Consider the following 13,133-nt stretch of genomic DNA (forward strand, 5'->3'; position numbering starts at 1 on the left):
TAGTAATTCTAGAATGTATATGAAATAAGGCTAAGTCAAGATTCCTTGAATAAAAATATTGTGGGAGAATATTTTTTAATTGGTATGTAAAATTATATGTTTCATGTGCCCAGTAGTGTTTTTTGACGTCTGTATACACTACAGTGTGTTCACCACCAAAAAAGTTTAGTTTCCATAAGTCGCCATACTGCTGACCCCCTTTCCCCATTTCACCTTCTACCTCTTCCCCTCTGGTAACCACTACTCTGTTCTCTGTAACTATGTGTTTGGCTTTGGTTTGGTTTGTTCATGTATTTATCTATTTATTTTTTATATTCCACATATATTTCGACAACATGGATGAACCTTTAGGGTATTATGTTAAGTGAAGTAAGTCAGACAGAGAGCGTGTTTTAATAGATATCAGGAATAATGAAAAAGTGGCCAGAGTTAAAATAGTGTCATAAGTAGTAAGAAGACACTAAAAGACAAATTAAAAAGAATAATTGCCCCCAAAACATAGACATATGGACATTTAATTTATGATGTTGGCAATAAAGAGTAGTAGGCAAAGGAAAGAATTTTCAGCATGATTCTGTAACAACTAGATATCCATTTGAAAGGAAAATAGGATTTCACGTCTACCTCAAACCATTCATGAAAATCAACTGAACGGGAATAATCTAAATGCAAAGAGGCAAAAATATAATTAAGATTAAACTTAAAAACTTTTCCTCATCAAAAACTCCATTAAGAAATTGAAAAAGCAAGTCACAGAGAGGGAAAAATTATTTGCAACATTTAATTTATAGGGGGTTCTTAATCCAAATATAACTAATTTCTGCATATTAACAATTTTAAAAATCACCACAATAGAAAAATAAGCAAAAGCACCTGAACAATTTATAAGTAATAATAAACATATGGCAATGAAACCACATAGCATGACCGCCTTATTCAACAAGAAATGTAAACTATACTTTCATCAGAATGGCTAAAATTAAAAGGACTGATTAAATCAAGTATTGGTAAGGATGAAACAGCTATGAATTCTCATATACTACTGACTGGAGTGTAACTGGTATAGCTACTATGGAAAACTGTTTGGCAGTATCTACTAAAATTGAAAATTTGCATAAAATATAACAGCATTTTCACTGGCAAGTATATATCCAATAGAAATGCATGTACATGTACAGCAAGAAACATTTAAAAGAATGTTCATGGTAGCATTATTCATAATTGCCCAAACCTAGAAACAGCCCAAATGTCCATCTACAACACAGTGGATAAATACTATGTAGTATTTTTATACAATGGAATACCATACAGCAATGAGAATTAATGAACCACATAAAAAAATTAATGAAACTTAGAAATACATGTACAGGAAAGGAAACCAAACACAAAAGAATACATGTTATATGACTATTATCTATGTAAATTCAAAAATCAAGCTAAATTAAAATTCTGTATTTAGCAACACATAATGAAAGGTTAAAACTATAATGAAAAGTAAGGAAATGATTACTGCAAAAGTCACAAAAATGTTATCTGTCAGGGAATTGATGGAAGGGGGGGGGGTTAATCTTTAGGAGAAGAAAAAGCAACATTTCTGGAATGCAGAAAATGTTCTGCTTCTGTATCTGTATGATGGATGCATGGGTCTTTGCTTATAAAAATTATTGTTTTGTGTGCTTAATGTATAAAAATTCACAGTAAAAAAAAGTTTAAAATGGCAATAATTCTGTAATTAAATTTTACAAATTAAAAATTATGATACAGTTGACCCTTAACCAACATGGGTTTGAGCTATGTGGGTCCACTTATACATGGATTTTTTTCAATAAATATAGTACCTGTATTTTCTTTAACTAAGTGTGGGGAAGAGTTTGTGTTTCATTAGAGATCACAGTGTAAAATCAAAAGAACTAGTGTTTGAGTCCTGATTCTATCCAAACTGTTTCAGCTTCCTGCCTTTGGATGAATCATTTATCAATTCCTTTATTTTTTTTTATTGTTTTTTTTTTCTTTGCAGTACGCGGGCCTCTGACCGCCGCGGCCTCTCCCACTGCGGAGCACAGGCTCTGGACGCGCAGGCTCAGTGGCCATGGCTCACGGGCCCAGCCGCTCCGCGGCACGCGGGATCCTCCCGGACCGGGGCACGAACCCACGTCCCCCGTATCGGCAGGCGGACTCCCAACCACTGCGCCACCAGGGAAACCCCAATTCCTTTTTTTTTAAGGCAGAGATAGCAGTAAGCGTACTTTTGACTCCACAGGAGTGGGCATCCCTAACTTCCCTCCCATGTTGTTCAAGGGTGAACTTTATATGAGACAAAGTTCAATTAATATAACTAACATCTACTGAGAATTTACTGTGTTAGGAGCCACTGTAAGTACCTTATCTCATTTGATCTTTACAATTTTCAGAAGACATAGTACTATTACTGTCACATTTCAGAGGTGAAGAGACTGAGGCAGAGAGACCTTACATGTTACACAGCTACAGAGGTCTCATTTTAAGATCTGAACCCATGCATTAGTATGGTTCTGGGGTCCATGCTCTTAAGTAGTGCATTCTACTATGTCTCCAATATAGAAAAAGAGAGATACTCCCTATGCTAGGTGTTAGTTTTCTTCTCTTGTCAAAATTACAATTTAGTTTGATAGGTAAACTAAGTCTGAAATACTAATCTTTCATGGATACAAGATATTAAATCTTTAATTTAGCACTGTATCCTTGTTTCATTGTAAGCTCTGCTAAGGAAGGGAGATAAATCACATTAAGATGACATATTTATTTTCCTCATTTATAATTGAGCAATATCATAAATTACACTGTTCCTGTTGCCCAGCATAGAAGTGAATATGTATAGAAGATTCATCCCAACCATAGGGATATTTTTCCCTGAAGGTCAGAAGAGTTTTCTCCCTACCAAAGACTTAACTAAACAAGGGGAAAACTCTTAAAAAAATATATATGTTTCTCTGATTATTGGTAACATCATTTTCCAGTTCAGTCAACCTGGAAATCTCAGTTATTTTTTAGAGGAATGATATGTAGTGGTGAACTATGGATCCTTCGGAGTTTGACTGAATGGGCTCAAATAACTTGCTATTTTCTAGTTATTTAACCTGGGACAATTTACTTAGTTAATTCTGCCTCAGTTTCTATTGCGCAAATGGGGATGACATTAGCGTCTACTGCTCACGGTTGTTTCAAGTTAAATAATAAATGTAAATCATTTAAAACAGAGCCAAGTACATAGTAAATGCTACACAAGTGTTAATTACTATTACTACTCCCTGACCTATTGCCTTCAAAATCTCACCCACATCTATTCCTTTCTCTCCATTCCCACTGCTATGACCTAGGTCTCACCTTCATTCCTTCATTCTTATAGTGCTACATTTTCCTATAAATTGTTCTTGACTACGACTGGAATCCTTCATGAAGACAACACCAGATTAATATTCAAATAAGAAACTTTAGTTCACAGGATTGGCCTTACAAAATATTCTCTTTGTTTTGTCAATTGCCTAGTAAATTCAAATTTCTTATTCTGATGATCAGTATTTCCTACAAACTAGCTCCAGCCTTATTTTCCAGCGTTTTCTGTTTTCAGTCCAAGACAAGAAACTTATTCTGTTGTCAAACTAATTAACTGACCATTCATCGAATGTGAAGTATACCTTTTCACCTCTAACCCTGGATATGTCATTTCCTTGATTTTTCTGTTAATATTTTCCACCTGCATAAAGATCTAGCACAAATGTAATCTCCACGGTGAAACCTTGAATGAATGCAGTTTAGAATTGTATCTTCTTTCTTAAATCTCCTCTAATGCTTTATTTTTCATATATATGTACACATTTATATAACATTATTTCTCAAATTATTTGAAATGACTTTATTAATTTGACTAGTTTAGACTATTTTGATGATATCATAACCTAATACCACATCCTCTGCTTTATTTAGGCCTGGGCATATCTTATCTCCTCAAATTGAAGAAAGAATTTTCTTGAAAGTCATTTTTGTCTCTGCCTCCCACCTACTCTCATACTTAACCAACACAGTGCCTCTCATATTATGGCAGCATGTGGTATTTATTGAATTGAGTGAAATAGAATTATTAAATATAATCACTAGCTTTGTCTTTCAGAGATCAACTCTGGAAATTGAAAGTAGAAGAATTCCATAAGTCCTTCAGGCTCAAAACCAAGAGTAGTGTGAGAACAACAAAAGACTTGACCCATTCATTTTTAGAGCAATAATATTTTGTATACTAATAAGTTTGAAAATATCCCTGAGGTAAAATGTTGCTAATGGTTTGTTTCAAGAAGTGATGTGTAAAGGGACTGGGATTGATGGATGACTGAAATGGAAGAAGATGAAGATCACCAAAGAGTGAAAGGGAAAGTATCATTGTGGCTGGTGTGTTGTTAAGGATGTCCCTGAGTTTGGACACACCTGAAAATGATGACTAGGGAGGAGAATGATTAAGTCAAGCTGGACTCTTCAAACCTCTCAGCATTGCATGAAGTGGCTGGAGAACTGCAAGAAAAAGGTGTGTTCAGTCACTTCAGATTCTAAGAAGTAAGATTAATAGAAGCATAAGATATGATCTCTGGCCTTAGGGAAGAAACTTTGGTATTTTTCAAGTTTTCTGTACTCAAACAGCACTTTTTTCAAGGTAATGAGTTTTGGGTTGCTGAGTGGTCCTACCAACACTTAATATAAAGCAATTGTCATTTATTTAGTTGAAATTCAAGTATCAACTACTTATTTACTAAAGAATTAATATCTATGATCTGAGGTTTGAGAGTAAATGTTTTTAGGCAAATAAAAGAAAGATCAGTCACTGAATTTCAGTGCTCAACGTCAGGTTAAGAGGATAAAGAAAAGGATAAAGCTTTAGAATTAGATCAACCTCTAAATAAATGGGTGGAAGATTCAAATTAGACATTTTTCCACAGAAGACATACAGATGGTCAACAAACACATGAAAGGTGCTCAACATCACTAATCATCAGGGAAATGCAAATCAAAACGGCAATGAGATATTACCTCACACATATTAGAATGGCTATTGTCAAAAAGACAAGAAATAACAAATGTTGGTGAGGATCTGGAGAAAAGGAAACCTTTGTGCACGGTTGGTGGGAATGTAAATTGGTGCAAACACTGTGGAAAATAGTATGGAAGATCCTCAAAAAATTACAAATAGAACTACCACATGCTCCAGCAATTCCATTTCAAGGTATTTATCAGAAGAAAAGGAAAACACTAACTTGAAAAGATATATGTGTCCCCATGTTCACGGCAGCATTATTTACAATGATCAAGATATGGAAACAACCTAAGTGTCCACTAATGGGTGAATGGATGAAGAAGATGTATATATATGCACAATGGAATACTATTCGGCTGTGAAAAAGAATGGAAGCTTGCCATTTGCAACAACATGAACAGACCTTGAGGGCATTATGCTAAGTGAAATAAGTTAGACAGAGAAAGCTAAATACCATATGATCTCATTTACATGTGGAATTTAAAAACAAACAAAAGCCCCAAGCTCACAGATGCAGAGAACAGATTGGTGGTTGCCAAAGGAGAGGGTGAAGGGTGGGTGAAAGAGGTGATGGGGGTCAAAAGTACAAACTTCCAGTTATAAAATAAAAAGTCATGGGGATGTGATGTACAGCATGGTGACTATAATTAATAATATTGTATTGCATATTTGATAGTTGCTAAGAAAGTAGATGTTAAAAGTCCTTATCACAAGAAGAAAAATGCATAAGGATATGTGGTTACAGATGTTAACTAGACTTACTGTGCTGATCATTTTGCAATATATACAAATATTGAATCATGTTGTACACCTGAAACTAACACAATGTTTTTGTCAATTATGCTTCAATAGAAAGTTAGATAAACCTCAAGCTTCAGTCCCATGAATGATAGATTTAAACTTTCTGTGGTGCATTTTCCTCACATGAAAATTGAGATAATATCATATCTACCTCATGATATTATTGCTTACATTAACTTAGATGTTGAATGCAAAGTGCATGGGATAGGGTCGATACTTAATATATATTTTTTCTTGCCCACATCCCTTCAATTTCCATGAATCTTTTAACAAAACATTGGATGAGATTGTTCCTCCAAATTAGTTGACAATCATTTTAACAATTCTCTTTATTCTGTATCTATAAGTTTGCCTGGCTTCCTTCAAAACAAGCATTTCAGATTCCATAAGCACACAACTTCCCCCTCTTTTCTCCAAAAAGCACACAAACACACTTTCAGTCTAGATTTGCTATCACCACATAATAGGATATATATATTGTTTGACTAAATAGTTTGTTTCTTCACTAAGAGTTCAAAGGAGGAAAAGTATCTACTAAGAGCATCTTGATTTGTGTATGAAGAAAGCTGAAGTTTAGTTTCTTTTTGAGCATGTCAATCAACAGTATTCACTGAGTACCTTTGTTGTATATTTTATATGACGTGATCATGAAGTTATGATGCTTATTAACAAACGTACTTGAATTGAAATATCCAAATGAATCAATTCCAATTTAATAACCATGAACATTTATCAAGCATTAACTATGTAGATGGAATTGTGCTATAGTTTACATGTATTAACTCACCACAAATTCAGCAGTTCCTAATCTTATATCCATTTTAAAGAGACATTTTAAAGTAATTCAAAGTCACACAGCTAAAAAGAGATAAATCCAGAATTTAAACCCAGGAAGTCTGAATCCAGAGTCAAAATTCTTAAAACACTACACTATGTCACCTGTTTGTTTGTTTTTTTAAAGTAGTTATACTGGGAGACAATGTACAAATATCAATACTGCCATCATTGCCTCTACATTTTCTGGAAATTTTAATTTAGAATTGTCCTCCAGATTATCGCAATTCATCAAACAAGGAATGGGAGCATGCAGAGGCTAGGACTCTATGATTCTATGGTTCCTTCCAACTTTAAAATGATAATATGAGAGCACTTGCTTTTTTTAATAAATGAAAGATGACTTTTAGAGAATTTCAGAACTCTAATTCTAAACACTTTTCATCAAAGAATAATTTAGGTGATTCATTAACTTTCTTTCAGAATCCACGTTTTCACTTATTTCCTACTAGTTCAAAGCCATCCAAGTCAGGAATTGAAAGCATCATTTGAAATGGAAGCAATGACATGACAGATGATACAGAAAAAAAAATTGCAACATTTCCGTGATACTGCTTAAGCAAAACAAAAATCCAAAGAAATAATTAGAACATGTTTGTATTCTTATTAAATATTAAATAAATATTTAAATATTCAGGCTCTTAAATAAAATTAATTTAACTTTTTCTAAGTTGTTGGTGAAGGTAATATTTCTTGAAAAGCTGTGTGTTTTGATCAAAGCCCAGGTCTTCACTTTGAATAGATATTGAGCAAGTTATTAAAACTTCTTGGATCTCAGTTTTCTCATTTATAAAATGGGAATAAAAATAGTAATCTTAAAATATTTTGGGGAGAATTAGGACAAAATATATAAATGCCTGATACACAGCAAATCTTAATCCTCAGCAAATCCAAATATTTAATTCTGTACTCCTATTTAAAATTTCCATAGCAACACTGGCTAATAACACTAATTTTTCTTCATGCTTGTCAACTTATGATTAAAAGGAAAAAAAAACTCAAATAAAAAGTGATAAATATTATGTACCATTTATATACATAGAACAAGTGTAAAATCAGTCATTAGAATCCTTGAAATTATACAACTTAATTCAGACTAGCAAATAGCTCAAATCTTTATCTTTTATATACATTTTTCCTCAGTATTCACAAATATAAAGAACTGTAAATAGAAATGTATTCTTTCATGACTGTCTGCCAAATTTATTCAGCATGACTGCAATTGAGTGGAAAAATAAAAATACATATTACTTACTGTATGTGGCACTTGGTAATTTCAAAATGATTTGCAAACATTCATCCTCAAAATACTCCTACAAAATGCATCTGGGAAAAGAAAGAAATGCAAAAGAGTAAGCAATTTGCCATGGTCACAGAAAAACTAATCCAGAACAACACTCACTTAGACACCACATATTTTAACATACCGAAATGAGCTTTTGTAAAATATAGATTATACATACAGTATGTTATAATGGGCTGATGAACAGAAATGTTCCCAACTATATGCAAATATTCTACACATCAGTCAAGGAGGACACTCTTAAGATGAATCTGCACATTGGCTTCCAAAATACATGCAAGAAACACAGGCCCCCAGAACAAGCCAGAATAACATAAAAGCAATTCAAAAATGAGATATTTATAAGTAAATTTTAGTTGGAGATTTTAGGTGGCTATTACATAATTCAAGTTTTGCAAATGTACTTTTGTCTAATATATGAAGATCACTGAGTCGGAGGAGAATTTTGCTTGATTTATCCAGAGAATTACACCAATTCACTTTGTAACTGCGTTTCAATTCTAATTGAAAACCATGTACTGAGAAAAATGCAGGCATGCCACTTGCACACCTCACAAAAATAGACAAACATTCATTTTTTTTTCAGAAGGCCAATTATAAGGAGAAAGTTATTTAATCAGATTTCATTAATTAATGTGTTTGTTTTAGGGGAGAGGTGTTAGGGAAAGCACAGTAATTTCAAAGTGCAAAATATTTCAGCTTAAGTGAATTTTATGCTTCTGGGTATACTGTTTTATAAAAGAACTGTTCAAATGAAACAAAACAAAACATAACCTAATGATAATTAAAGTAACCCTTCAAAGTACCACATGTTGTTTCAGACAGATTAAACACACTATGGACAATAACAAAGTAGCAAGCATCTTTAGAGAGACATTAGTTTTCAGCAACCAGCAGAATTTCCGCCCAGATATTTAGTTGTTTATAGGACTAAGCAGAAATACTAGCTTACCAAATCAACAGTTCAACTGCAGAACAGGCATTCTGAGTCGAACGTCTAATTGATTTATCTTCCTCTAGTGTGTGAGAGACAACGGGATGGCACTGGCCTCTACCTGGTACAGGAATGAATGATTTTACTAATCCTCAACAGAGAGTTTCTCAAAAGGAGGAAACTAGAGATAGTTAGCGAATTTATAGTTAAAGGTCAAAAGTAAGTCAAAAAGTTTTTAAGAAACCATGTATTTTTATAAATTTCATTTTTCTAAGTTTAAAACTCAGAGATTAATAGAAGATACAAACTCATGTCCACATATAATTTCAATAGAATTATAAAGTTATAACAATTAGCAGATCTGTGTATTTCTTCATGCTTTAGCATAGTCATCCTCTTAGGCAAGAGAACTGAAGTTAACACTAATTCCATGACTTGCCCAATTTGACACAGCTAATAGGGGTGATCCTGGACTCAGAGCCAGCTTTTCCGACCCCAGTTTCTTCCACTACAACACCTACTAGTCCCTACACCTCATGCAGGGCAGAAGTTGCAAACTGGGGCATGTTAAAAAATATTCAAAAGCAAGAGATTTCTCATAAGAGTTCTAATTTCTTTTCTTTTCTTTTTTTTTTTGAAAGAGCAAAGATATCTTAAGGCTGGGTTCGCAGCTTCCAGAGAGCAGAGAAATGGTTGCCAGTCTCACATGGACATGCCTCCTGCACTCATCTAATTCCTACTTTTGCAAATTGTCTTCTACTCTGCAGTTGTCAAGCACCAGAGAGTTTTGCTCCTGATCCAAAAAACCCCTTTACCTACCAACTACAATCAGACCTCTTTGCTGTGAAACAGGAAGAATAATATTAATTATCCTCCAAGAGCATATTTCATTAGTTGAAGTGACTGCTTCTAACTACATTTCACTATACTCTCCTAATCAGGTGTTATTGATTACCATATTTTAACCTACATATACATTTTAAAATTTCATGGGCTTGAATTTCCAGGTATTTAAATATATATTTGATCATTTTTAAAGCTAAAGGAGAAATTCAAAAACACAGTTGACTGGTACACAGTCATAAGCATTAATCATCTCAAATCATGATTTTTCATTTACAATGGACACATCTTTCAGAGAGATACCTCCTGGGGTGATAGGTGTACTATTCGACAAAATAATTATAATGATAAAGAAAAAACCTTTAATTTAATTAAATAAACTAGATTAAGAGAACAGTGACCACTAAAGGTAAAGCAATGCAGCCCACACATTCTGGTTACATTATGGCATATTGCAAATAACTTAAATATCAATATGTTTTGTAGAATGCTTAAAAAATATGGACCTGTAATTTGGGATAATTGTAATAGCAGTCACCTAAATCCGAAACTCTTCACACACACTGTAAAATATACAGGCAACAAAAACAAATAAAAACACACAAATCCTAGGCCTTCAGCATAACTGGAAGTTGGAGGATAATAAAAATGTCAGATTACCTGTAAACAGAAAATTAAACACCAATTTCTAACAGAGCTATCTTTCAAGCTCCCACTATATGTATTACAGTGATCTATCTAAAGGGTCTAGAAACTGAGGGAGAGAGAAGAAGAAAACAAAGGTCCTAAGAGTGACACAAAATTCACTCTCAGAAAGTCCACTGAGACTGTGAAAATGTTGAAAAATTATCCTGACATATTATAACGTGAACACAGGAAGAAGACTTAAAAGTATACGGAATTCAAGGTGACATTTTTTTTTTCTTGGGGAGGAATAAGGCATTTTAAAATGATGGGGCTAAGTCAAAAGAACTTAGGCCTCAGCTTCAAGAGATTCTCAAAAGTCAAATCTGGCACAATTGGAAAATCAGAATAAATAATTATAAAGAATTAAACTTCATTACAGAATATAAAATATAAATAAAAGAAAGTATATAAGGAAGAATTGGAAAACTCTTCCCTTCTGTAGAATGTACCTTGGAGTTAGAAAATCACCACTAAGCACATATTATAGTTAACTGATTTAGTCAAGAAAACACCTGCGGATCAACACTCATGGGTGAAAGTGTGCTGACAAACAAGATATTTCCATAGTCTTGAAGTATCTTCCCCAAATCACTTACTAATTACAATGGAGAAAACAATGGAGAAACTTGGCAGAGATCACCTTAACTAAATGATTGAAGACAACATCATCAAAACGGCACAAACATACATGACAAGTCTCCAAGTATGATGCCCTTGAGAAGGACACATCACTTCTGTGATAAGTCTGCCAAAAATGTATAAACTGAATCAATAATTAGGAAATATCAGGAAAACCCAAATTGATGAAAGTCTAAAAATATCTGGCCTGAACTCTTCAAAGTCATTAAAAACTGAAGAAATGTTCCAGATTGAAGGAATTTTTCAAAAGACATGACAACCAAATGCACGGGTGATCCTAGATGCACCGTGAGTTACATAACAGTATTTTGTTAAAAATGATATTCTTAATTTTTACAACTGTACTGTGGTTATATAGGAAAATGTCCTTATCCTTAGGAAATACACACTAAAGTACTTCAAGTAAAGAAGCATGTTGTACGTAACTTATTCTCAAAGGATTCAGGGAAACATTATATATATGCACATATATACATACATATATGTATATATAATTATGTAATTATACAATGCATATCTATATCTCTCTCTCTATATATAGAGCATATATGGAGAGAGAAAGAGCAAGCAGAAATAATAAAGCACAAGGGGTAAAATGTAAATAACTAACGAAACTGGACAGAGAGTATTCAGGGTTCTGAAGTATAATAATTACAATTTTCTGTATGCTTGAAGCTATATCAAAATTTTAAATTAGAGGCAATAGGTAGAAATAAATAAATGTCTTACTTTCATTGAGATATTTTGGGATCACAGAAAAATAGCCAAAGAGATAATCAATGACATGTTTTTAAATTAAGAAGTTAAAAACAAATCAGAATCATTGCTCAATGTTTTTGGACAACTAAAATAACAAAAATCCAGATATATATACACATTCTCCTGCATTTTATATATTATATATAATTCATATATTAAATATGCATATATTTAAATCAGATATCTTTTAATAACATATTTATATATGCATATTAAATTCATAAAATAAAGAATGAAAGTAAATATGGAATTTAGCTTTGGGTTTTTAAATAAACCATATAAACAATATTAAAGTCAGTGAATTCAGCAACGTAAAGTTAAATAATAAAGTGATATGCATAAATAAAAGTGTTCAGCAATTAAAGAAAAAAAAAAGATTATCAAACAGTCCTTGAAGGTCATCAGTATAACTGTTTCTTCCTTATATAACTGTTTTTCTAAATCAAAATTACCAACTTCTGTTTTTTTCAAATTCAGGACAAAAAAGACACATAAAAAAATAAAAATCGGGCTTCCCTGGTGGCGCAGTGGTTGAGAGTCCGCCTGCCGATGCAGGGGACATGGGTTCGTGCCCCGGTCCGGGAAGATCCCACATGCCGCAGAGCGGCTGGGCCCGTGAGCCATGGCCACTGGGCCTGCACGTCCGGAGCCTGTGCTCCACAACGGGAGAGGCCACAACAGTGAGAGGCCCGCATACTGCAAAAATAAAATAAAATAAAATAAAAATAAAAATAAAAAAAAAAATAAAAATCGCCCTTAATTCCTAAAACAATATATTTCATTTCAAACAATATATTTACTGTCTTTATTTCCAAACCATTAAAGAATTATACAATATAAACTCATAATTAGAGTCTTTTTTTTTTTACTCTATTGTGAATTTCATTCCGTGACAACATTATGTTTGTTTATCATTACAATGCAAAATTATTTCACTGATTGGTATCCCATAGATGTAATCATTGATTTAATATTTTTTATCTATAACTTGTTAGCAAGTATCAGTTACCAAAAAATAAAAAACACTGCAAACGTATTTCTGAATGTATCTTCTGCCATATCATGATTGTTTCCTCAGGATAAAATACCCAGAAGGGAAATTACTGGATCAAATAGCATGAGGCTGTTAAAATTTGCTCAACTATATTTTATTAACACAGATGCACAAAATTTTCATATTTGAACAACGCCACAATCAGTTTATATTTTACAGTCACTGCAGCCATTTGCAGTTGTGACACAGTATTTTTTGCGTGTTTGTGTCCTGACTTGGCCCT

General features: G+C 33.2%; 1 protein-coding gene across 5 annotated transcripts in view; it reads right to left on the minus strand.

Moving 5' to 3' along the window:
• The window catches only part of GALNT13 (polypeptide N-acetylgalactosaminyltransferase 13), a 560,834-nt gene that overhangs the window by 516,116 nt on the left and 31,585 nt on the right, over positions 1–13,133 (minus strand). For 4 of the 5 annotated variants that reach the window (XM_060302436.1, XM_060302437.1, XM_060302439.1 and 1 more), the window contains exon 2: positions 7,947–8,017. The gene's annotated coding sequence lies outside the window, so the exon portion shown is untranslated. Of the gene's footprint in view, positions 1–7,946; positions 8,018–8,946; positions 9,037–13,133 lie in introns of those variants that run through there. The other variant, XM_060302438.1, reaches the window with a different exon arrangement.

Source organism: Globicephala melas, chromosome 7 (assembly GCF_963455315.2).
Source record: "Globicephala melas chromosome 7, mGloMel1.2, whole genome shotgun sequence".
NCBI lineage: Eukaryota > Metazoa > Chordata > Mammalia > Artiodactyla > Delphinidae > Globicephala > Globicephala melas.